Source organism: Lacerta agilis, chromosome Z (genome assembly GCF_009819535.1).
Source record: "Lacerta agilis isolate rLacAgi1 chromosome Z, rLacAgi1.pri, whole genome shotgun sequence".
In the NCBI taxonomy this organism is placed as follows: domain Eukaryota; kingdom Metazoa; phylum Chordata; class Lepidosauria; order Squamata; family Lacertidae; genus Lacerta; species Lacerta agilis.
The window spans coordinates 31,852,011-31,877,455 of NC_046331.1; positions in this window are offsets into that span (position 1 = coordinate 31,852,011).

Here is a 25,445-nt window from a genome sequence, read left to right on the forward strand (position 1 = left end):
ATTTGGGTAGAAAATGCAAAAATAAGAGCACTAGGAGAAATTCACTCTAGAACACTGGCAATATTTCATGAGGATTAAAAAGAAGAAGGGGTGGGGGGAGCCCCTGATGCAGAAATGTGGAAAACTGAACTTTTAAGATTAGAAAAACAAGAAAGAGAGAGATACCAAAACTGCCAGGTTGTCCATCTCTAGTGACTGTCTACTCACTACAAATAAGTCCCCTTGAATTAATGGAGGGTAGCAGGGCTGAGGTGGGAGGTTGTAGAGCTAGCATGCTGGTGCCCACCCCCCCCCCCCCCCCCCGCTGTGTGTTTGTTTAACTAAGGCTCTAAATGCCTGAATAGAGCCACTGTGAAGATATGTTTTTTAAAAAAAAAGAATTCATAACATAGTCTCAAGCCAGCAATTTTCGTTGAACTGCTCATTTCATTACAACACCTGGCTCCATTCACCAGAATGTTTTATTTTTTCCAGTTTTGATGAATCCACCCCCCACTTTAGACTGGAACTAAATGAGAATGACAGACTTCACTTGGTAAACAATTCTTTTAAAAAAGAGAAATGAAATAAATGGGGCTCAGTTATACCAGCTAAAATATGAAATACGCTACATTTGCCTCCTGCTGGTTTCTGATGTAGCTGAATTGGACTCTGTAATTATCTGACTCTGGCTGAAATCCAACCCTATTTACCTGGGAGTAAACCTTATTGAATGCAACAGGACTTGACTTCTGAGCAGGCATGATGAGGATTGCACTGCAAACTGAGTATATGGTAAAGCAGAGGTCTACTGGAAGCGCTGCGAAGTATCATTGCTTTTACCCAACCCCAGTTGGCAAAGCAGAGGAAAGATAGGTGTGTGAAAGGCATATTCTCTGTGCATGTGGAAACCTAGGAAGCTGCCTTATAAGTCAGCTGGTCCATCCAGCTCAGGAATGCCTACATTGCCTGGCAGCAGCTCTCCATGGTTTCAGGCAGAGAACATTATCAGCCCTACTTGGAAATGTCTGGGATTGAACCTGGGACCTCCTGCATGCAAAGCAAGTGCCCTGCCACTGAGCTTCCCCCCTTCCAATGCTTTCATGAGTAGTAATGGGAGCCTAAATTGCCACCCTGAATCCTCTCTTTAAACTACCCATGCATTAGTAATGCCGATTCAGATCAATGTTGACTGTACACAGAACTGTCAGATTGGATTGCATATGTGGTACTGTTTAATGGCATTGTACTGATTTATTGTCTTTTTTTACTAGTTTATAATTTGATGTTGCATAATAGATTTTTTTTAACTGATGGCTGCACGTTTAGTGATAGAGTATTTTTTGGAAATCCCAGGCTGAGCTACTCCTTGAGGTATGGTTCAACAATATCTGGGGCATGACTATTTCAGAGTGACTAAGTGGCACTGTGGTCTAAACCACAGAACCTAGGGCTTGCCGATCAGAAGGTCGGCGATTCGAATCCCTGCGACGGGGTGAGCTCCCGTTGCTCGGTCCCTCCTCCTGCCAACCTAGCAGTTCGAAAGCACGTCAGAGTGCAAGTAGATAAATAGGTACCGCTCTAGTGGGAAGGTATACAGCATTTCTGTGCACAGTGTGGTGTAGTGGTTAAGAGCGGTAGACTTGTAATCTGGTGAACCGGGTTCGGGTCTCCGCTCCTCCACATGCAGCTGCTGGCTGACCTTGGGCTAGTCACACTTCTTTGAAGTCTCTCAGCCCCACTCACCTCACAGAGTGTTTGTTGTGGGGGGAGGAAGGGAAAGGAGAAGCAGCTTAGTCATGCTGGCCACATGACCTGGAAGCTGTACACCGGCTCCCTCGGCCAATAAAGTGAGATGAGCGCCGCAACCCCAGAGTCGTCTGCAACTGGACCTAATGGTCAGGGGTCCCTTTACCTTTACCCTAACTGGACTTAGATGGGTAGCAAAAGGTGTTAAAAAGAAAGACACCTTTGATGAAACCTGGTCCCCTTTATTTTCCTACATAAAGGAAGTAGATAGCAAATTTCTCCCACCAATTTTGCAAACATGTCTGCGGAAAGTCTACATTGACCATTAGTGCCCTAAGATTGTGTAAAATGATGTTGCAGTCTTAATGCTAGGTTTATTATTATTGTGTGTGCATTAAAAAAAGAAAAACGTGTAAAAAGGGTATATAAATATTTTTGAATAAATATAATGGTAGCAAATTAAGGACTAACCACATGATACACAGGAGTTGACTTAGGAATCTGCTGTATACCAAATCAAGACAATTGACCCATCAAGCTCAGTTCTGATTGCATGGACTGGTGGCCTGGCTTGGACCAAGACTTTTTGCTGTCTGAGCCAAAGGACAAGATGATACCCTTATTCCATGTGCAGAAGCCATCGGGACCGGCAGTGGTTTTTTGATTCAGTGCTGGTGACATGATACCATCCCACACTGCACCTGCAGACAGGAGGTTAGTGCATGAGGTGGCTGATGACAAGATACACAGAGCTCTGTTTTCCAACAAAGGAGAACAGCCAGGGGGCAGAGGAAGGATGGCAGGGGAATTGCTGCTGTTGCCCCACACCAGCTGTTGGCTGCACCAACTGCAACACCTTTGCCTGATGGTAGAGCGGCCTCACCAGCAGTGGCTCTCCAGAGTTTCAAACAGAAACTGTCTCTAGCCCTACCAGTAGAAATGCTAGAGATTGACCCTGGGAGCTTTCACCTGTATATTGAAAGCATGTGTGCTACTGATTGGCTACAGACATCCAGCATTATCTGATACCCCAGTGATTTTGGGTTGGACTGAAAGGCAATGTCATATGAAGAGCCCTACTTGTTCTGGTCAGGGGCCCACCTAATCCAGCACTCTGTTCTCTCACAGTGACCAACCAGATGTCCATGGGAAACAGTACTTTGGGCAGAAGTCTAGGGCCCCATTCAGCAGTCCTAGCTATGAGAAGCTGATGTAACTTAGTGTGGTGTAAGCTATCCCTATTCCAAACTCTGTTCAGGAGCCTCTGGAAGGAGCTACTGCTAGCTAAGCATGCAGGTGAGAGTGGGCCTGAGACATGACTGAGCTGAACAGGGTTTAGAATAGGTGTTAAGTCTGTGCTTGCTCCACTCCTGCCCCCACCATGCTCATTTTTTGAACTTAGGCATGCCAACATGTGTTATGTAATATATGTTACACATCTGAGAAGATGTGAGGGAGTCACCCCTGGATTTCTCCAGCTCTTGCTAAGCAGAGGGATTTATGCTGGCATAGCCCCATCTGATCCCAGGCTCAAACAGGAAAATTCAAGAGCCACCAAAGCTACCCCTTCCTCCTGGCTCTTGAGTTTGGATTGTGCTGCAAGAGCCTAAAGTTGTCTGATCTTCTCTCCCCTTGCCCCCATGTGTCAAAGCTATGTAGGTGGCTGCTTTTGAGCAGACAACAGTAAGATGGAAATGGTTTGGAAACCCCTTCCCACAGCTGTTCCTGTGCAGAAACTGGCAGCCTTCCTTGGCTGCTTTTCAGCTTTTTAAAAAATATTAAAAATCAGGAAAGCATTCAAGCGCTTCCCCTGTATCTTAGCTAGGAGTGTCAGGGCCAAACTAGATTTAAACGTGTGGTTGTATGCAATGTGTATTTAAATTAAAACAGCAGCTGCAAAGTGGATTGGACCATAGCATGTTAAAAGCAAGCTTAACCTTTTCTTCCACCTCCACTTGATCCTCATAAACGTTTTCTAGAACAAAAGTTATCTAGAATAATATTTGGGGCATTTCAGTTTAGAGAAAAGACGAGTAAGAACAGACATGACAGAGGCATACACAATTCAGAATGGTGTGAAGAAATTGAAAAGAGAAAAGAATTCCGCCCTGGAATCATAGAATTGTAGCATTGGAAGGGACCCCAAGAGTCTTCTAGTCCAACCTCCTGCAATGTAGGAATATGAAGGCAACCCATATAGGGATCAATCCTTCATCCTTGGCATTATCTATACTCAAACCAACTGAGCTAACTGTCCCTCTCTCATAATACAAGAACTCAAGGCCATCTAACCAAGCTAAATTTTTGGAAGATTCAAAAAAATACAAAAGAAAGTACTTCTTCACACAACACATAAAATATGGAATTTGGTCCCCTAAGAGGTAGTGATGGCCGCCAACTTGGAATCCTTCATGGAGGATGAGGCTATAAGTGGCTGCTAGTCATGATAGCTATGTTCTGCCAGGCAGTGGCAGAATGCCTCTGAATACCAGTTGCTAGGAATATAAATAGGAAGAGTAATGCTGCTCCCAGAGTCTGTCTGCAGGTTTCCCATGGGCATCAGGTTAATCACTGTGGGGGGGGGGGAGTGCTGAACTAGATGGCCAGTGGCATGACCCAGGGGGCTCTTATTATGTTCTTAAAAATTCCTAAGCTACGTTCATAAATGGACATTGGAACTGTGGCACTGATGGGGAAGAGTTAGGCACCACTGCCCATATGTCGTTGTGGTCCCATTCCTGTTTGCCTCCCCTTGTTGTTGCACAAGAGTGACAAATCTACTTTAATTACACAGTTTAATCCCTTTCGTAAAATAGCCACAGACTACAAGAGGCATTAAAATCTGGCCTTCTAGCTAGCAAAAATGGAAATGTATGAGGAAATGGAAGGATAGAAAAGGTCAATAGTATCCAGAAACACCAACAACCAGTGGAGAAGTGTTTTGTTCTAAAATGAGAAACAACAGCACATAGCAAATAATGTTTACTATTGATCCAAAGTTTCTGTATCAAACCTTCAAGATTATCCTTATAAAGCAGCATATGTAAAACATGTCTCACATTCTATTTCCCCTCAAGCTGAGCTATTAAAAGGCAACCTGATGGGTTTCAAGTTGAGGACACCTTTAAGGACTAATTTGTTTCTATATCTATATCTATATCTATATCTATATCTATATCTATATCTATATCTATATCTGTTCTACGTTATCTATTTCTATATCTGTTCCACGTTTTCTCTCTGTGGACAGGGGACATATTTTGCTGGTGCTGTGTTACCAAGGCAACAGCCAGTCAAGCCACTGTACTAAAAACTTGGCTATCTCCTCACAAAGGACACAAGTGAAGGGAAAAATTTACATCAGCCAAGAAAGTCTTAGCAATGGTCAGGCATATGGTTAAAGGTGCTTCCACAATTCTCCACATCAGAATTTTGACCTGGATTTTGGCATTCCACATTCTGAAGTGGAATTGATATTTTAGTAATTCTTTATTGTTCTATTTTTTTTTTCATTTCCAAACTTTGTGCATAAACGGTTCTTATGAATTAGGGATGGATAGATCTGCCTGTTTCTACACTGTGTCACTTTCACATGTTTTTATCCATAATCCCATTCTGTTCCATTTCTGCATAAACCTGCATGTGTATGTGTGTGTGTGTGTATTCTCTTGAACGTATTTCAATGTGCATATTCTCTTAAAGCGTATATTTAAATGCATATTTCTTGCTGTGATAATACCCAATTTGTCCATAATCACTCAGGTCACAAGAAACCAAGCTTAAATTAACTATACACAATGTGATATTAATATTTTCTTTTCTTTTCTTTTTTCTTTCTTTCTTTCTTTCTCTTTCTTTCTTTTTCAGTGGTATTAATAAGTCGGAGTAGATTTGCAAATCAATAAAACACTACACAAAAATAATTTCATGTTGCACATTCCCAAAAGTCTTATTGAGATTATGCAGAATGGCTGAAGAATGTATACAATGCTGTGGAGATATCTACATTAACCAAGGCCTGTTGGAGATTATGTATATTGACAGGGACAAATGCACAGTTCCCTCCTCATTGACAGAATATATATGCATTCTCCATGAGGCTTGATGAATGTTCACAATGCCTGGCTGTTAAGCACATTGAACACTCAATTTTTAATTACCCATATATGTATGTGAACACTCAAACATGTGTTCCTTCTCTTCCCCACCCCATCCTGTCCAACATTGTTTAAAATTCTTCAGCCCTAGAAATCCACTGTTTGTATGGACTTGGTCTCGAACTACTATTGCATGAAAAGTAGCTTCTAACATCTGCATTAGATCAACTACATTAAGTGATCTTGAGTGTGCCCATAGGAGTCTCAGCACATAGGGTGGCCACAGTTAAAAAGAAAAGAAATGAAAAGAGAGAGAGAACAAAAGCCTAGAATAATCTTCCAATGAATGTTTATCAAATATTCAAGGCATCCTGCGTGGCATAATTGTTAACTCAAACATCAATTACTCATAGATCCATTCATTATCAGTTCAGCAAACCATGATATATGTAAAGTCTGACTCACAAATTTAAGTGAATCGCCCCCTTAACTTTTCAAAAATTAAAAAGGACTGTGAGCCGATTGAGCAATGGGTGTCCTAAATGTGGCCATAGCACCACCTTGTATTTTGCCTGGAGAAGGTTTTGTGCAGGGCCAGCTCACACATGAACTAATATGAACCGAGTTACAGGTAGGTAGCCGTGTTGGTCTGCCATAGTCAAAATAAAATATAAAATAAAATAAAAATTCCTTCCAATAGCACCTTAGAGACCAACTAAGTTTGTTCTCGGTATGAGATTTCGTGTGCATGCACGTGTGCATGTATATGAAGAAGTGTGCATGCACAGGAAAGCTCATACCAAGAACAAACTTAGTTGGTCTCTAAGGTGCTACTGGAAGGAATTTTTTATGTTTTTATTTTGTTTTGTCATCTCAGTTGCCTGCCTACTTGCTGCTGCTGCTGCTGGTGGTGGTGGTGGTAGTGGTGGTGGTGGTGGGATGGTTGCTCTGGCTATCACTGTCCAGCCAGCCATCACATAAAATCAGGGCTTTTTAAAAAGGGGTAACACACAGGAACTCAGGTCAAGCACCTCTCAGGTGTACACCATTAAAGAATGAAGAAGGTGTTCGTGGTGAGTTTCAGCACCTCTTTTTCTAGAAAAACAGCACTGCAGCAATATACAGCCCTACATACAATATACAATACCAAGTCCCCAAATAGTGACAGGCAATGACAGCACATGACCATTGATCTGAGGAAACCATTGAGACCATTCATCTGATAAGCTCCTTATTGATGAGTCCTATTAAAATAAAATAAAAATCATTGAGGAGGAAAAAGAAGGGAATAACCAAAATAACCCATGAACACAAAACCAGTTCTTTTTATGCTTGTTCTAAAATCTGAATTACAGAAACCCGTACTGAAATTTCATTTTCTGAGAGTTTTCCCCTAGAGTCCTTCAGCAAGAACTTAGTGTAAACAAAATTAAATGCTTTGGGACTCTTCACTATGGGAATCCATATATACATAATTATTCAACCTATCAACATGCCCCTATATCCTTAAGTATTTACAAAAAAGAAATAGATTTTCCCTTGAGGACAGTCCCTAGAGAATGAGACTTCATTTGACACAGAAAACAGTTTAAGCAAGATTCAAAACATTGGACGTTCTTCAGCTTTCTTGTCTTCATTTTGGGAACAAAGAGACAGATAGCATAGAAGTTCAGGTTAGTTAGCCCTTAATGCCCTTTATCCAACTTATCCTATTTACATGCATAAGGACATACGAAGAGCTCTGCTGGATCAGGCTGAAGGCCCATCTAGTCCAGCATCCCATCATCACAGAGACCAATCAGATGCCTCCTTTGGGAAGCCCCTAAAGGCATATTGTCTCCAACCATGGATGTAGAATAGAGCCATTGATAGCCTTATCTTCCATGAATTTATTTAATCCTCTTTCTAAACCACATATGTTGGTGGCCATTGCTCTTCTGGGAGCAAACTGCATTGAGTAAGTATTTTCTTTTCTCTGTGGTGAATCTTCCATTGTTTCCCGGAAGTGGCTTTTTCCCATGGTGTGAAAACTCGAATACAACGCAGAAAAGGAATGGTTATGGAAATATTGTGGAAATTGTGTGACTGCATCCTTAGGAAAGTAAAAGAATGGGATTCTCTAACAATAACAATGAATATAAAAATGACAGATATAAAATATGTTAAAATATAAATAGATTACAGCCAGAGACCAGTCTTTACAGTAGAAGGAAGGGCTGTGGCTCAGTGGTAGAGCATCTGCTTTGCATGCAGAAGGTCTCAGGTTCAATTCCCAGCATCTCCAGGTAGGGCTAGGAATGTCCCCAGTCTGAAGCTCTAGAGTCAGTGTGGACACGACTGATCTAGATGGACCAACAGTTTGCCTTAGTAAGGCAGCTTCCTATGCTCAACTCTGGATGGAACAAAGCTTCAAACTCGCACCAGCACTTCAGAATTCAGAATCAAAGAGTGCAAATTAATCTGAATTAATTTATGGGGGTCCTGAAAATAAATTCAGTTCTCCAAGGGCATTTTCTTCTTTTCTCCCCCAGCCGAAGTCCTGGTCTAGACTAGACAGTTGGCATGAAGAAAAGGTTCCACTCGATTTAATGGGAGCTTTCTGTTCCAAGCAAATTGCAGGGGTGGACAAGGGCAAATTCAGTTTAGATCACAGTGGCCAGCAAAGGGCTAAAGCCCCTCAAACACCACACCAGGTCCCTAATTCAGCTTGGGCTCTTGTTCTGGCTTCTTTCTACAGGAAAATTCTTCACTCAGTTGCTAGTGATGTGATTCACATCAAGTGTAGTTTGGACCTCTGGCAACAAAGAATGGTAACCTGATTGGAGTTCTCCATATACCCTTAAATTTCTCAGAAACTCATCATTCCCTTAGCTTCATTCAGGCGGACAATACATAATCAACTCCTTCCCTCCCTGATATCCAACATCAGGTCACGATTTTGTATTTACAGGGAGCTTTTGTGAGCAAGGGAGGCTTCCCACTTCAGAAGTTACATCTCCAACCCACAGAAGGGGAATGAAGGGAGCAGAGCTTAGTGCACTCTTTCTCACTTTTGTGCCACTTTTACTCATGAGTAGAATGCCGGAAGGTAAAATGAGGACTCCAACATAGGAATCTGCTTCATATGGAATCAGACCATGGCTGCATCAAGTTTGGTAATTTCATTTCTGGCTGGAGGCTCTCCAGGATTTCAGATGGGTTCTTTCCCAGCCCTAACTACAGATGCCCAAAATATGACATGGTGCATTCTGCATGTGACACAGATGCTCTGCTACTGAGCTACAGCCTTTCTAGTTCCACAGGAGTATTCACAGGTCTTGGTGCCCCCTTTGAAGAAAGTGAAACTTTCTAAAGACTGAATGTAAAAGTCAGTAACATCCCTTGAAACATGAGGTTTCACACAGTGTGTTTTCAGAGCGAAATCTGGACTTTCCTTGAATATTAAGCATCATCAAGTCCAGTAAATAGGCACCTAAGCAAGCATCATTTTGCACTGTTTCAGATTTATGAATTCTGCCACATGGGCCGGTGATGCAGAAGTGAGCATTTCCTTGCTGTTGATTACATTAGCATACATCAAGGCCTGCTGTCCACATGGCTGTACACAAGTACAAATCAGCATGTACTGTGCCATTTTAAATCCCCTTATTTCCCCCTGCATTGCCTTAATGTCTCATTTTTGCTAGGTTTCTTTTCTTTTCTTTTTTCTTTTCTTTTCTTTTCTTTTATAAAACAAAAGGCAAAAGTTTTTTACAGGTAGATATTGCTTCCTTTCACCAGTGTGGTGTAGTGGTTAAGAGTGGTAGACTTGTAATCTGGTGAACCAGGTTCGCGTCCCCGCTCCTCCACATGCAGCTGCTGGGTGACCTTGGGCTAGTCACACTTCTTTGAAGTCTCTCAGCCCCACTCACCTCACAGAGTGTTTGTTGTTGGGGAGGAAGGGAAAGGAGAATGTTAGCTGCTTTGAGACTCCTTCGGGTAGTAATAAAGCGGGATATCAAATCCAAACTCTTCTTCTTTAAACTCTTCTCTCCACCCCCACCCCGACCTTCATCATCCTGTATTTTTTTCCTGCAAATTAAAATTACAGACAAATGAACACAACCAAGTTAGAGATGGCGATGAAGAAACCAAGCATCTTTATACAGTCTTCCTTAGCCTTCCAGATGTTTTAGACTTCAACTCCATCATCCCCAGACAGCACAGCCAATATACAAGCTTTATGGAAGATGTGGAGTGGAGAGGACATCTAAAGGGAACATGTTATCATCAAATACTATCATCAAAAAGTTGGCTCTGAGCAAATGGTTTAAAAAAAAAAAGCCTTCATTTTAAAAGTTTAAAGGTAATTTTGCTCAGGCTGCCTGAACCATTGGAACCATTGGTGGTCACTTTAACATTACTTGTGTGCGCAATAAGAGGTCCTTATGTCAGCTGAAAATCTGATAAGAAGGTGGAAGAAATTTAGTTCAGTTTTAGTTCCGTATAAAAATTCAAAGTGTGCATAATATGCATATGTTAGTGAAAATAACGTACAGAAATGTGTTGTATTGCGGAAAGTGCTTTGCAAAAAACGTGATGGCATACAAAGATATATATTAGGAGAAAACCATTGATGAATGTTCATGAGGATCTTTAAAAAACAACAACAACCAACTAATGTGGAAATGTGGAGAGCTGAATTTAAGACGGGGAGTGGTATGTAAAAAACTGAAATTGACAGAGTCATCCATTCCTGGTTATGCCTGAACCTTTCTAGGATCCATTAGGTGCACATTGCTATGAGAAGCAGTGCTTTTTTCAGCCAGAACTTGCCAGAACTCAGTTCCTGCACCTCTCAGATGGGTGCCATTGCCATTATAAGAGAACAAGGGAGGTGTTCATTGTGAGTTCCAGCACCATTTTTTCCTAGAAAAATAGCACTGATGAAAAGTGAAAGGTAGATAGACTGGCTCAGGGAATGAAGGGTGCAGAGTGCAGGGAGAGAGGGAATGTTGGAGATTGGGGATAGTGCTTTTATGGTGTTGTGGATAACTGTGCTTTGGCCTTGAGTGCATAATAGCAACACAGCATGTAGCAGAGAATTGGACAGATCAGAGAGAGAGAAATTTCCCAGAGTACCTGGACACCAACTCTAGCCAACTCCTTTCTTAATCACAGTAATTCCTAAAATGAACCACACACAGAAACCCTACAACCCTGCAAAACTACAGTTCAGGTAGAAAGTGATACTGCAAGCAGCATCCAGAAACGTTAGGAGGTTGTTAGCTCTTCAGTATTATAAGAGCATAGGTAGCTGCTTTACATCAAACCAGACCATTGGGCCATCTAGCTTAGAATTATCCACAATGAGCAGCAATGGCTCTCCAGGGTTTCCAACAGGGGACTAGCCGTAGCTCAGAGCATTTGTTTTGCAGGCAGAAGATCCCAAATTCCATTCCCTTTTATCTTCTGTTTGAAACTCTAAAGAGCTGCTACTACTCAATATAGACAATACTGAGCTAGATCCACCAATTACCTTACTCCATGTAAGACGGCTTCCTGTGCATATGTCTCTTCTTATGTCTCTCCCAGCCATCCCTGGAGTTGCCAGAGGTTAAGCCTAGTACCCCCTGCATAGAAAGCAGATGATCTGCCACTGATTTATGGCACTTTGAAGAGTGCAATAAAGTTGGAGCATCCTAAATAATAAGTAGGGAACTCATGAGGGAGGGAAAGTAGGAGAGATGATGGAGAGGGGAAGGCAAACCAGATCCACTTTCTGAGCCAAGTCAAACTCTCCCTGCACTGCATCAGTGGAGGTTGGTTCATTGCAGCAAATGAGGCACTGTCCAGCCAACCCTCAATCTGGCCTCAGCCAGACCCTTCATGACTTCTCTCTTATAACAAGTGTAGGGTGTGGCACTGTGTTTGGCAGCTTTCGCTTCTGTAGTCTCCGATGCTGTAGAACTCAGCAAGCAGAAAGAGGATGGGGACAAAATGGGAAGGTGTTGGCTCACCTGTCATTGGCTTTAGCTGAACCTGTCATTGGCTCTGGCTCTCCCTGCTGTTTGGACATCCTATGTTCTGCCCTACCATTCCCAATGGACATCAGTCATCGCTGCAGGTCCACACCACACACACACACACACACACACACACACACACACCCCAAGCTTTCGAGTGCACAATTCAGACAAGATACATCTTTTCAGGTTTCGGGGTGGGGGTTGGAAAAGGAAAATATTTGCAGCAACATTTCAAGACCTCGCCTTGCATATATTCACCATCCATAACAAATCATTGGGTGACATCCAATGTTAATCATAATCAGCGCAGACCCACTGAAGGCAGGAGATGCAGTCAACTTAAGCACATTTATTTCAATTGGTCTACACTAAGTATGTACACAGCGGGTGGCGCTGTGGGTTAAACCACAGAGCCTAGGGCTTGCCGATCAGAAGGTTGGTAGTTCGAATCCCCGTGGTGGGGTGACCCTCCCGTTGCTCAGTCCCTGCTCCTGCCAACCTAGCACTTCGAAAGCACATCAAAGTGCAAGTAGATAAATAGGTACCACTCTGGCGGGAAGGTAAACGGCATTTCCATGCGCTGCTCTGGTTTGCCAGAAGTGGCTTAGTCATGCTGGCCACATGACCCGGAAGCTGTCTGCGGACAAACGCCGGCTCACTTGGCCAGTAAAGCTACATGAGCGCTGCAACCCGAGAGTCGTCCACAGCTGGGCTTAACAGTCAGGGGTCCCTTTACCTTTACTCTTGAGTAGAACATAGTTGGCTATAACCTATTGTAACATCTGAGGAGTAATCATATGTGGTTCAAAATGCAGAGCTTCCCTTAAGTGGCAAATCAAGAATCTGTTAACGTGGCTGCAGCAAATTTTATTTATTAGGATCTGTTCATTTCTTACGCAGATAAGCATGCTGTTAACATTGGAAGTTTTGTTACAACCTTAAACTGTATTAGAAGAGCACCTAGGGCCTGGTATGTTTGCCTGTTGTTAAATTTATAAACAAAAGGCACACACGTTAATATGGAAAATGTGTCATTACCAGTGGCATTATCTGAAACAATTTAGTTCACAACTAGTTTAAATATATTAACATTCAGAATCAAAGTTCTCCCCAGAGAAGAATACACCCCCTGCTGTGGTCTCCCTGGGAACTTTCTGCTGTGATTTTATAATTCATCTGCCTCCAGAGTTTTCACAGCTCAAAAGGGTGAGATAGGCACTTTTGAAGAATCCTCCATAAGTCAGCCCCTCCCTTCTTCATCCCATTAGATTTTCCTGGTGCATATATATTTTCCCCTCCAGAAATTTATTATTTTGTATTTGGTTATGTCGTGCCAGTAATAAATTGCTCCTGCCTGTTGGAGTGATGCTGCCTCTAATTAAATAATATAACTAAATAACAAATATATATATATATATATATATATATATATATATATATACACACACACACACACACACACACACACATACTTGTAGGAATGATGAGTGAATTAGCAGGCAATGGCATATGTAATATATACTAGATAAGAATCCATTACAGAATTTAAGTGACTGGAAAATTTCAATTGCTCTGTTTTTCCTTTCTTTCCTAGGTTTCTTTCCTGTTTGTTTTTTCCTAAATAAAACCTGCAAAAGAACTTTGTAGTATAGTCCCCTATTCTGCTGCCCAGGCATGCTATATTTCTCTCCACATTTTTAATTTTTACAGGATGTGGCCTTTTACTGCTGGAAGCACATTATGTAAAACACTTGTGTATGTGTGTGTGTGAACACACACACACACAAATATGATGAGCTAACATTGAAAAGAATCATGCCAAAGGAAATAATAGATTCACTGAGGCAACTAATCAGTTTCATTTCCAGTCTATTAAGAAAGAGAAAGAATTTGAAAAGGGAAACACTAAAGGTGGAAAATAAAATAACAATGTATGTTCCAGCATATGGAACCAAGTAATAGCAACCGAAATTACAACATTAGACTTAAATATTTTATGCCGTTGTAATAGACTCATTCAGTAGCTCTACCGTGCTGAAGTTAGCAATATATTTAATGCAATCTTCCTGAAATAAGCTCCTTTCAGACCACTCCTCCAAACCCCACCTCTTCCATGAAGATTAGCCTCAGTTTTGAACTCAACAAATTATTAATTCATTTGAACACTTTTATTCTGTGCTTTTTTTTCTTGGGTGGATGCAGGGTTACAACCACAAAGCAGCAACTCACAAGTACTAATATAAAATGCACCCCGGTAGGGATCATTTTCAGAGATGCAGGTGGCGCTGTGGTCTAAACCACAGAGCCTAGGGTGAGCTCCCGTTGCTGGGTCCCTGCTCCTGCCAACCTAGCAGTTCGAAAGTACGTCAAAGTGCAAGTAGATAAATAGGTACTGCTCTGTTGGGAAGGTAAACGGCATTTCCGTGCACTGCTCTGGTTTGCCAGAAGCGGCTTAGTCATGCTGGTCACATGACCCAGAAGCTGTACACCGGCTCCCTTGGCCAGTAAAATGAGATGAACACCGCAACCCCAGAGTCGTCTGCGACTGGATTTGTCAGAGGTACCTTTACAGCTAGGGATCATTTTCAGTACAGGGGTCAAAATATCTCATGGACAGCCCACTAGGGGCAAAATGCTATTGGTGGGTATGATAGAGGAGAAAATGGGAGGGTCAGAGATTTGGCTCTAATCTATGTACTGTAGGCTACAGTTCAGTCACACAAGAGTCAGAGGTTTCTACATACCCACCCATATATTTGTCCTCTATTTAGGCAAGTAGAGGCAATATCAATGTTTAAGCATGCATTTCAGCAACGTCTGAGATCTGAGCTGGCAATGACTGTCAAAGCGGGCACATGTTGCGGTGAGACCTGGAGACTGACCTCCTGGTTGTGGCTGAGTCTATTGGATAGCCACAACACCCAATTAGTAGGTCCCTCATTGCTGGGTTTAATTTGGCCAATGGGGAGCAATCTAAATGGATCGAGGGATCCAGAGCTTCCTCTTTTGGCTCGTGCATCGGAACACCTGCCCACATCTCCCTATTTTTAGGGCATTTTGCGCTTGACCTTTCGTGTTCATCCACACTTCTTCAGATACTTAGAGACCAACTAAGTTTGTTCTTGGTATGAGCTTTCGTGTGCATCCACACTTCTTCAGATACTTAGAGACCAACTAAGTTTGTTCTTGGTATGAGCTTTCATGTGCATCCACACTTCTGCATGCACATGAAAGCTCATACCAAGAACAAACTTAGTTGGTCTCTAAGGTGCTACTGGAAGGATTTTTTTTTTAATTTTGTTTTGACTATGGCGGACCAACACGGCTACCTACCTGTAAATGAATTAAACAGTCATCCTCCCCAGGGGAGAAGCCAGACAAAAGAAAGACTGGCCACAATCTTATGATACTTCACACCCACCAGTCCACCAAAATATGAAAAAAAGTCTCTAAATGCTCAAAGATCACAAAAATCTTTATGGGTCACCAACCCCTCCCCTTAAAGAAAAGAAAAAAAAGACAAATGGCAGCTTTGGGTTGCATGCGCCAGCACAACTATAAAGCAAAGCCACATAGAATCTAAAGATGTGAGCTGGCTGAGAGGAGACATTGCAAATAAAATAAGTCCTGAAGAAGTAAACTACCCAAAAAGAGTTGCTTTGCAAAGCATGCAGCACAGTGATGATCCAAATCATGTGTTCTCGTAGAAATGAGCCATTTATAAAACGATGGAAATGGGAAGTAATTTAAAACTAAATTGGTCCCCAAAAGGGAGTGATGCTGGGAAATTAAAAGATAATCAGATCTCTGGTAAGAAAACAAACACATATATACTGCATATACAGTTTTCCTGCTGAGGAGCACGCAAAGGCAAGATTGACAATATGAAGGCAAGGTAAGGAAACAAATTGACCCACTACGTCTCTTGGGAGAATGGAAACAATATTTAATGAATGCCATCAGTATCAATATTGGCAGCTCTTTTTAATGCAGTCTACCCCACCCCATAAAAAGCCAGTGGAAAAATAGTGATTTTCACGGCTCTGAATGTATTGTGTTGCAGCAAAACAACCAGAGACCCTCCAGTGCTTAACTAGGACTGCTTTATTGTTATAATGTGCCTGGAAAATCCACAGTGAAGTTTACATGTCTGCATGTCTGCTCAGAAATAAATACCATTGAGTTCAAAACAGTGGAAGTGGGAATAATAATAATAATAATAATAATAATAATAATAATAATAATAATAAGCCTGCATTCCCTTGAGGGTAATATGTAAGGGGCTGGCCGCTGCTAGTAAGCATTGTCAGAGACAGAAGTGGGTTTATAGGGTTTCAGGATTGCATAGCACATGCTATCTTTCTTTCTTTCTTTCTTTCTTTCTTTCTTTCTTTCTCTGCCATGTGCTTCCCATCTCTTTTTCTCTGCTCTCTTTTGGTGCTGCTTCCTACGCACAACCACCACCCCTCCATTAACATAGGTTTGAACTCAACACTTGCAGAAAGTTTCCTCCCCACCCCTGCATCACTTTGTTTCCTTTGGCTCTGCCCATTTCTCCTCTTTGCACATGTACAAGAGCGTGCGTGCGCACACACAGTCTCTCATGACTTGTTTTCTGGGTGCACCATTTAGCACGTAAGCCACTTTCTCTCTGTCAGGGTCCTGTCCCAAAACATCACAGAAGATGAAGATGAAGATGTGACGGGGTGAGCCTGCTGCGCATACCCAAACAGGCTCCATCTTAGTGGGTACATCTGATCCCACCTACAATGGCAGTGTTTGGTTCTCAGTGACAAAACTGTGTCCTGCTCCTCTGCTTCCAGCTCCGCCACCTTCTCCTCCTGTTTAGCAACTCCTTCTGGCTGGTTGAAGTCCTGGTTGAAGAGCCAGTGTGGTGTAGTGGTTACGAGTGGTAGACTTGTAATCTGATGAACCAGGTTTGCGTCTCCACTCCTCCACATGCAGCTGCTGGGTGACCTTGGGCTAGTCACACGTCTTTGAAGTCTCTCAGCCCCACTCACCTCACAGAGTGTTTGTTGTGGGGGAGAAAGGGAAAGGAGAATGTTAGCCGCTTTGAGACTCCTTCGGGTAGTGATAAAGCAGGATATCAAATCCAAATCCAAACTCTTCTTCTCACCTCCCTGTTGGGACTCTACAGGAAGAGAGAGTTGGTAAGTCTCTACTTCCTCCTCTCTGGCATCTAGAGACATCAAGAAACAACCTCTCTCCTCCACCTTTCGGTACTCATATTCAAGCCTCACTTCTGTTCCTGCTCCTGCTCATTCCTCCTCTGTTCTTTGGGTCAGGGTATGCCAAGTCATGCAAGATCTTTCAACCTTTTCTCTTTATCATGGTGGGTATTTACTATGAGAATAGCTAGTGCCTGGGCCACACTGATTCAGGTTAAGCCCATGATGGTAGTGACAATTATCCCTCCATTTGAACTCAAAGACTCTACCAGCTATTTATTTATTTAGTAAAGGCCACAATAACGTCACATCTAGTTTGGCCCTTAGACAGGTTCAATATAGCAACAAAACACTTATATTGTATAAGCTTGTCTTTTGCATCCGACTTGTTTCTGGACACAGATACAAGAGAGAGAGAGAAACCATGTGCACACATATTTCATTTTTCCAAGGGTTCTGGATAAAAGTCAGATTTAGCAGAATTAATCTCAGTCTTCAAAAGAACAAAGAGTTGAAAGAGGAAGTCAGTTTTCCTTGTTCCTCTTTCATCTCTTAAGTTCTTTCAAAGGAAGAAAAAGGTAACTACCCACACCACCTCATTATCAAGGAGGCAGAAGGGGGCACTCAAGGACTGATGACCCCTGGGCTAGGACTTTTGCTGTAATCCAGCAGGCCTTTTTAATGATTTTATTACTCTATTCCTGTTGCATGCATGCACGCACAGTATGCTGCTGTTGGATCAGTTCTCATGGATGTATAAATCACTTGAGAGTTGTGTAAGATACAACTACTGTTCCATAGTAATATTTGGCCGCTGGGAGAGATGACAGTAGCCACCTGGAATCCATAAATCTGCCCCCTACTTTTTTTTTAACCTTCATGAATGATCTCTTCCCTCCTCCTCCTCCTCCTCCTCCTCTCCCTTCCTTGCTTCTGTCCCCTCTTCTTATTTGGAGCTCATCCTCCACTTTGTACCAGTTTACAAAAGACTCATTCTGAATGATGCTGGTTTGCTAGGCATGGAAACACCTTTAAGCACTGCTGGTATGAAAGAGAAAGGCATGGAATAATGATGGATCCATTTAGCACTTTGTTCATAACAGTATATTGTTCCTGAATTAATATACCCTAAAATGTTAGCTTTAGAAAGCTGTCTATGTTATTAAAAAGAAATAAAAGAGCCCCTTGTTTCAAAACAGACTTTGTCTTTCTCTCTTTCATCTCACCCATTTAAATTGGCTAGGTTGCTTGACCTGAGGATGGGAGGGGTCTAGCAATTTGGAACAGTAGTTCTCATGCTAGAATTCTCTCACATGTTCTTTGTTGGATAGTAAGGGGAAATTACTCATCTTTATATCCCTCAAGGCTTCTCTGTTAAACAAAAATATGAAGGAATACATATTTTTTAATCAATAAATAAATTTTAATGTTAACTCATCCACCCTGGGAAGAGTGCTGATGGGGAATGACAACCGAAGCAACTCACGTGGTGAGTCAGTCACCCTCACCTCACAACTAAGTCACTGCTGTTTACCAGGAAGGAGAGGGACTGGTGGTGGGGAGGTTGACCCGGCACAAACACACAAGTTGAGTTCTCCTCCCAGTGCTTTTACAAAACACACCACCTCCCCCTCTACTTCCCAGTGAGTTGCAGTGACTCAGCTGGCAGGAGGACAGAACATCATGGCCCCACCATGCCATCCACTACTCCTCAGAATGAGTAACATATTGTTATGATTACAGGTAGGTAGCCTTGTTGGTCTGCTGTAGTCGAAACAAAACAAAAAATAAAATAAAAATCCTACCAGTAGCACCTTAGAGACCAACTAAGTTTGTTCTTGGTATGAGCTTTCGTGTGCATGCACACTTCTGCATGTACACAGATTCAGAAGCTCTTGGTATGAGCTTTCGTGTGCATGCACATGTGCATGTATATGAAGAAGTGTGCATGCACACGAAAGCTCATACCAAGAACAAACTTAGTTGGTCTCTAAGGTGCTACTGGAAGGATTTTTTAATTTTTTTATATTGTTATGAGTTTTGGAGTGGGGTGGGATGGGGTGGAGTGGAGAGTGGACTATATGCAGAGACCCTCCTAACCCCTGTATCTGGCAAGTGTTAAAATATAAGCCAAACTAGCTTCCTTTTGTGGTGCTGGCCTGGGTGATGGGCCATTAAGGGGAAAAAAGGAAGGGGGCTCTATGTAAGACAGCTTTCAGTTATTTAGAAGGACAAAGGCAGAGTTGAGGTCAGAGAGTTTGGAGTGATGTGAGCTAGAAGCAAAGCAGCAAACTGGGAACTGAGAGAGAGAGAGAGAGCAATGTTTGATTTCTGTTTGCAACTATGGGAGAAACAAGACCCTTTTTTGGGAGGGTAATACCAAAACCCCTCCATCATAGGCTCATGTTATATGTGTGTGTGTGTGTGTGTGTGTGTGTGTGTAAATAAACCATATATCGTAAAAATACCACAATCTTTGTGGTGCCTCATTACAAAAAGAAATACAAACCCTGGGTAAGCACCTAGAATGCCTTGAATCTTGGGCTGGCGTGCAACAATATTAATAAGGCAAAAACAGGGCCATTGATTTACTAGGGACAGGGACCAGGGAAGGGGTGTGTGTGTGTTCCTGGTAAGTAAAGGCAGTCTGAGTGTATATTCCCGTGGTTGCTATGGGAAGCACGCTAGCTTTACATGGTCTGGATTTATAGTGAAAACAGTATAATATAAAACAGTACCAAAGAACATTTTTTTAGAACTCTGAAGATGAGCTTCTCTGTAAAATGAGTGACATAAACAAAATATGTCATGGTGTGGGAAGAGATAAAGCTTTTATTAGCACTTACTTGGGATGAACTGCAAAACATGACAGGCTAGGGACCCAACTCTCAATTTCTGCACAGCTGGTGTCATCCTTTATGTTGCTGCAAAAGGAAGGAAGATGTTTTTTTTTTTTTTTTTTAAGATGCCACTGCCAGGCCAAGGCAGTCATGAGTCCCTTTCCTGCTACATAATTCCACCAGAGGACCACACCAGTGTTTGTATGAAATGAAGCATATACTGTATTTTGGAATGAACACACACAGGGCATAGTAATTGGGGTCAACAAAAGGCCACAATGTGATTTATTTACAAGAAGGGTGTGGAACCTGTGGCTCTTCAGGAATTCCTGGACAACATAGGAGCACAGGAAGCTGAAGACCATTGGTCCATCTACCTCAGTATTGTCCACACAGTACTATCAGTGGCTGCTCAATGTTTTAGATAGGGAACATTCCCAGTCCTAGCTGGAGATGCCAGGAAATTAACCTGGGATATTCTGCATATAAGGAGGATGCTCTACCTGCACATTGCCCCTAACCCCTGACCATTTACTACTCTGGCTGCAGCTTATGTGAGTCAAAGTCCAACAATATCTGGTAGGCCACAAGTTGCCCAGTCCTGGCTTTCAATAATGTGTGTTGGGGAGGGATCTATTGGGCAACCTAATAACCCACTCCGGTTGCCAAGTGAAACTGCAAACCACTATAGAGCTGGAAAATGAGGTGTTAGGAGAGGCATGATTGCCTTAAACAGTGCCAGTGTACCATACCTCCATTGGCTGCAGTATATGAGACTGCACTGTCAGCATGCATCTATGCCTTCACTGGAGGCAAAAGAAGCCACTGTATACTGAGTCAAACCATTGGTCTGTCTAGCTCAGCATTGTTAACACTGACTGGTGGCAGTTAACCAGAATTTTGGGCAAGGGATATCTGCAACCCTGCCTGGAGACACCAGGGATTGAACCTGTGACCTTCTAAGTGGAAAGAATGTGCCCTCCTACTGATTTATGGCCCTTCTCAGAATCTTGTGTACATGAGTGTATGAGCATTCACACATAAGAATATACGAGCTTGCTGGATCAGAGCAATCGCTCATCTTGCCCGAATCCTGTTCCCATGGAGGTCAACAAGATGCCTCTTCTGGGAAACCTACAAGCAGGACCTGAGCACAGCACTCTCTCCCTTCTGTGGTTTCTAGCAAGTAGTATTCAGACACATTACTGCCTCTGGCTATGGAGGAAGAGCATAACCATCATGGCTAGCAGCCTTTGATAGCCTCATCTTCTATGAATTTGGTTAACCTTCTTCTAAAACCACGCTAGTTGATCACTATCTCCTGTGGGAGCAAGTGCACAGAAAACCTGACTGAGAAGCAGAGTAATTTATGCAGTTGTAAGTAATTTGGGGAGGGGGGATTGTTGAGCCCACTTGTACTGGTAGGGGCCAGAATTTGCTATTACTCACTGCAGTTTTTAGCTGAAGAAGGATTTCTTGTCAACTGATGTCAATAGCACAGATTCGTTCTGTGACAAGTGCATCCTATTGACTTATATTGACACACACACAGGGTTTCTCCAAAATGACCCATTCAGCTCTAGCTTCTTGTCTCAGTGTTTGGAAATGTCTGTCCTCATCCCACATATTGTAGGTAATATTAGGGATGGGGGAGATATTCGGCATTTATTTTCATGAAGAAATTTGGAAAAGAAAATAACAAACTGATGCTGAACTTCAGAACATAAAAATAAGAACTAGAGAGAAACCAAAACTGACAGATTTATGCATCTCTAGCTGAGATTAGAACAGTTGGTAATGAACAGAGGGGGTGTCTGAATGATGACTTTTCATTCTGCTGTGCTGTATGATTTTTATTTATTTATTCGGGAGCTCAATGCTTAAATTATGGGACTTTAAAAATATAAACTACGAGACTGATCTCAGCAATCCTGCTATGGAGGTGATGCTGAGGATGGGCAAGTCTGTCAAGTTTTTCCACCAGTAAATGAGAAAACAAACTATCTCAGAAAATTATCAAAGGAGAGATAAACTTTTGGTGAAATTCTTATGCAGAATTTTGGTCATGTGTACATTACTTTTGATGTGAATGAGATATATTTGTAAATGCCCTTTCCAGGGCTTGCCCAATACATTTTGGCGCCTAAGGCAAACCACAAAATGGTGCCCCCCCCCACTGCCAGAGAATAAGGGTTGAGTAAAGATATACCTCAGGAACAGGGGGAGGGGCAAATCAACCTTACCAAATGGTTGAACTGGAAAGGGGCCCACTCTGAATCATGTCAGGTGGGTTCAAAGTCCAGGAGACTCAGAGGACAGCCAGTGGGCGTTGGGAGACCAGCAGGGCCTTCTATTCGCTGAGAGGCCGTTGTAGAGGCAGCATTGGGGGAGGGCTGCCAAGAAAGCAGCAGATCTGGCCTCCAAGGAGTGTGCTGCAATTGTTGTTGCCACTGTGGCAACAGCAGTGGCAGACAGTGCATTCTTTGGAGGCCAGATCTGCTGTCCCCGCAGATTCTGCCACCCAAGGCAGTTGCCTCACCTTTCCCTCATGGGTGGACTGGCCCTAGTCCTTTCTTTCATTCTGCAATTTATCTCACTAGTGGTCTGTGCTCTGCAGCCTTCCCAGGTGCCTGCACTTCAGTCAAAGCCTGGGGAAGATGTAATGAGGCAACTCCTGATGCATTTTGTTTGTATTTGTAATCAAGAAGTGTGGGCAGCTTGTTGGAGAAATGTTCATTGGGCAGAAAGAAAAAATGCAGTTCCCTTGGCCACCTTGCAATGATGAAAATGTAAGCCAGATGTGGGTCACCTCTTTTAGATTGAGGGCTTCATTCCCATCTGGGTGGCCTTTGGGGGTGGGGGCGCATGTCAGCGGTAGGTGGTGCCTGAGGCAAAAGTGGACAGAGCAACTGATGCAGTTTTACCTTTGTGCAATAGGCTACTTTCCACATGCATTCACATACTCCTATCAAAGTTGAAGAACACATTCCAACCAGGTAAAAACATTCATGGGCCAGTGAAGGGTGTGGCCTGGGGAGAATTCAAGGGCCACATTTGGCCCCTGTGCCTCAGGTTTACCACCCTAGATATAAGGTCAAAACCTCACACCCAACTAAAATTCTGAAGAAATTGTAAAGTGTCTTGAGAAGGAGGCAGCAAAATTAACGCCTCTTTCACAGGAGAAGAAAATGTACAAGAAACTAGAGGACAGATTTCAGCACAGCACTAATTAAAAACAAAGCAAGTCCAGCCCAGTGACAATTTGAGCTGGAATTAATCTGTAACCCTGAAGATTCCAAGACAACAAGTGGTGATATTAAATTAGTAATGCCAGTTTGTGGATACTGAAGCAAAGAGAGTACAAAGCAGCTGACAAAACTGTAATAAAATTTCCAAATGCTGTTCATGTATTTTCTCTTTCTTTATTTTTTAAATGTTTATGCCTGGTTGGGGGATTACATCACCAGCTTGCCATGTTTTTCATATTTACCTTTTAATTGTTTCAATCCTGTCGTAAATCTCCCTGGTTATATGATTGAAGGGAGATATATTTAAAGTGTTTAGAATAAATAATTAAAAGTAAAGACAAATTCAGGAGAAGATGGAAGTAAAAGGGAAGGAGGAGGCTCGATCTGGGGAAAGTAGTTTCGGGGGTTTTTTTCTTCCCCCAAAACAAGAAGACCTATAAGGGCTGTGCACTTTTACCTGGGTGCAAGAAACACTGAATACAATGGGGCTGACTACTGAGTGAATAGGCATAGGACTGTGCTGTGAATGCATTGCCTGGATGTAAAAACAAGCAGCGAGGGTCAGATAAAGCGTGGAAGGGTATCTCACACAGTACTAAACCTGGGTATAAGTGGCAGGAGGGATTTTCTGACAACAATGGGTTGAGTAAAGAACCCCACAACTTGCTACTTGCCTCTTAAACATGGATGGGAGATCTCAACCCCCAAAGGCCTCTCTCTATGGCCCTCAGAACAACCTCCAGGCCATACCCCTCAAGGGCCCTGTTCTGCACCCCAGAAATTCTTTTGCCTGGCTGGAATGTGTCCTTCAACATTTATGATGCCTCTTGCTTGTCTGGATGGAGGGCTACATGAGTGTGTGCAGAAACTAGCCTACTTTACAAAGGTAAAAGCTACCTTAGTTGCACTGCCCACTTTTACCTTTGGCCCCACCCAATGGCCCTCAGAAGATTGTCCAGAAGGGATTGTGGCCCTTGGACTGGAAAAGCTTCCCCAGCCCTGCAATAAGACCTAGGGGTTTGTTTTTGTTTTTTACACCAGGCCTGATGGGTAGGAGGGCAGCAGGAAATGGGTTGAACCCGCTCACCAAAATGGGTACATATATATCTGCTGGAAGATGACTGACGCCAACATCTTTGCATTGTGGGAAATGGGAATATACAGTAGTAAAGTTGCTTGCATCTCAGATTTTGGAAATATGACTTAAGAGTCTAGGCATCAACTTCCACGCAAAAACCCATTCTTTAATTTTATTTTTTTGCTGCAACGTTACAAATCACTGGAGAAGACCATTGAGCTGCCCATTCTAAAGCAAGCAATAAATCTGATGACACAAATAGCAGCCAGTGTCAGAAGTACCTAAGTTAACTGCATATATTGTAATGAAGTAACAGGGCAGAACCGTATGGGATTTGAGTGTGTTACATCCTATTTAGATTTTTTTTTTTTTGAAAAACTGATATAATGAAAATGCAGAGATGACATGGGCTATATAGATTTTCATAAATTTTTGGTTCCACACCATGGGTTCTGGCTCAGATAATGAATAAACAATTCTCAGGGTAGGATATGGTGGTACATTTTTTTTAATAAAAAAAAATACTAGTTTGAAAAGAGATGGAGGAATAAAATCTTAATTAAAGTGCATGAGAGAAGAAGCAGTGTCTTATCCAAAGTTTCCATCTAAATGTCTTTAATTTATATCTGACTTCCTAAAAGGAAACCACATCCCTCCCCGCTCTATTTTTTCTTTTAGGGAGGAAAGTTTGAGGCTGAGAGAAGCCTTCCACACTAGAGCATGAGAGTGAGAATGCAGGAACAGAGAGAGTTATGGGAAAGTCAGAGGTTGGATTCTTTAAAAAGCAGATGTGTAGGATTCTTTCTGGCCAGTAGGTCAGTAATGAAGGAGACGACACTCCTCACTAGACAGGGCATTCCAATTCCACAAATGCAGAACCACCTCTGAGAAGCTCTTGTCACATGTCAGTGCAAACCTAGCTGCAGTCAGGGTGGCAGCACTAATATTTACATTTAATATGCATTAAATGCAAAGTTAATCCAGCTTTCGGGGGGGGGGACGACACCAAAGTGATCAGGGCTTACCGTGAGAAATGTGTTGTGAACTGTATATGAATTGAACCCTTTACCACAGTATGACAAGAACTTATGTTTATTTATGTGCTAAAACAGGCCTTGTCTAGTGACAGGTAGGTAGCCGTGCTGGTCTGCTGTAGTCAAAATAATAATAATAAAAAAATCCTTCCCGTAACACCTTAGAGACCAACTAAGTTTGTTCTTGGTAGGAGCTTTTGTGTGCATGCACACTTCTTCAGAT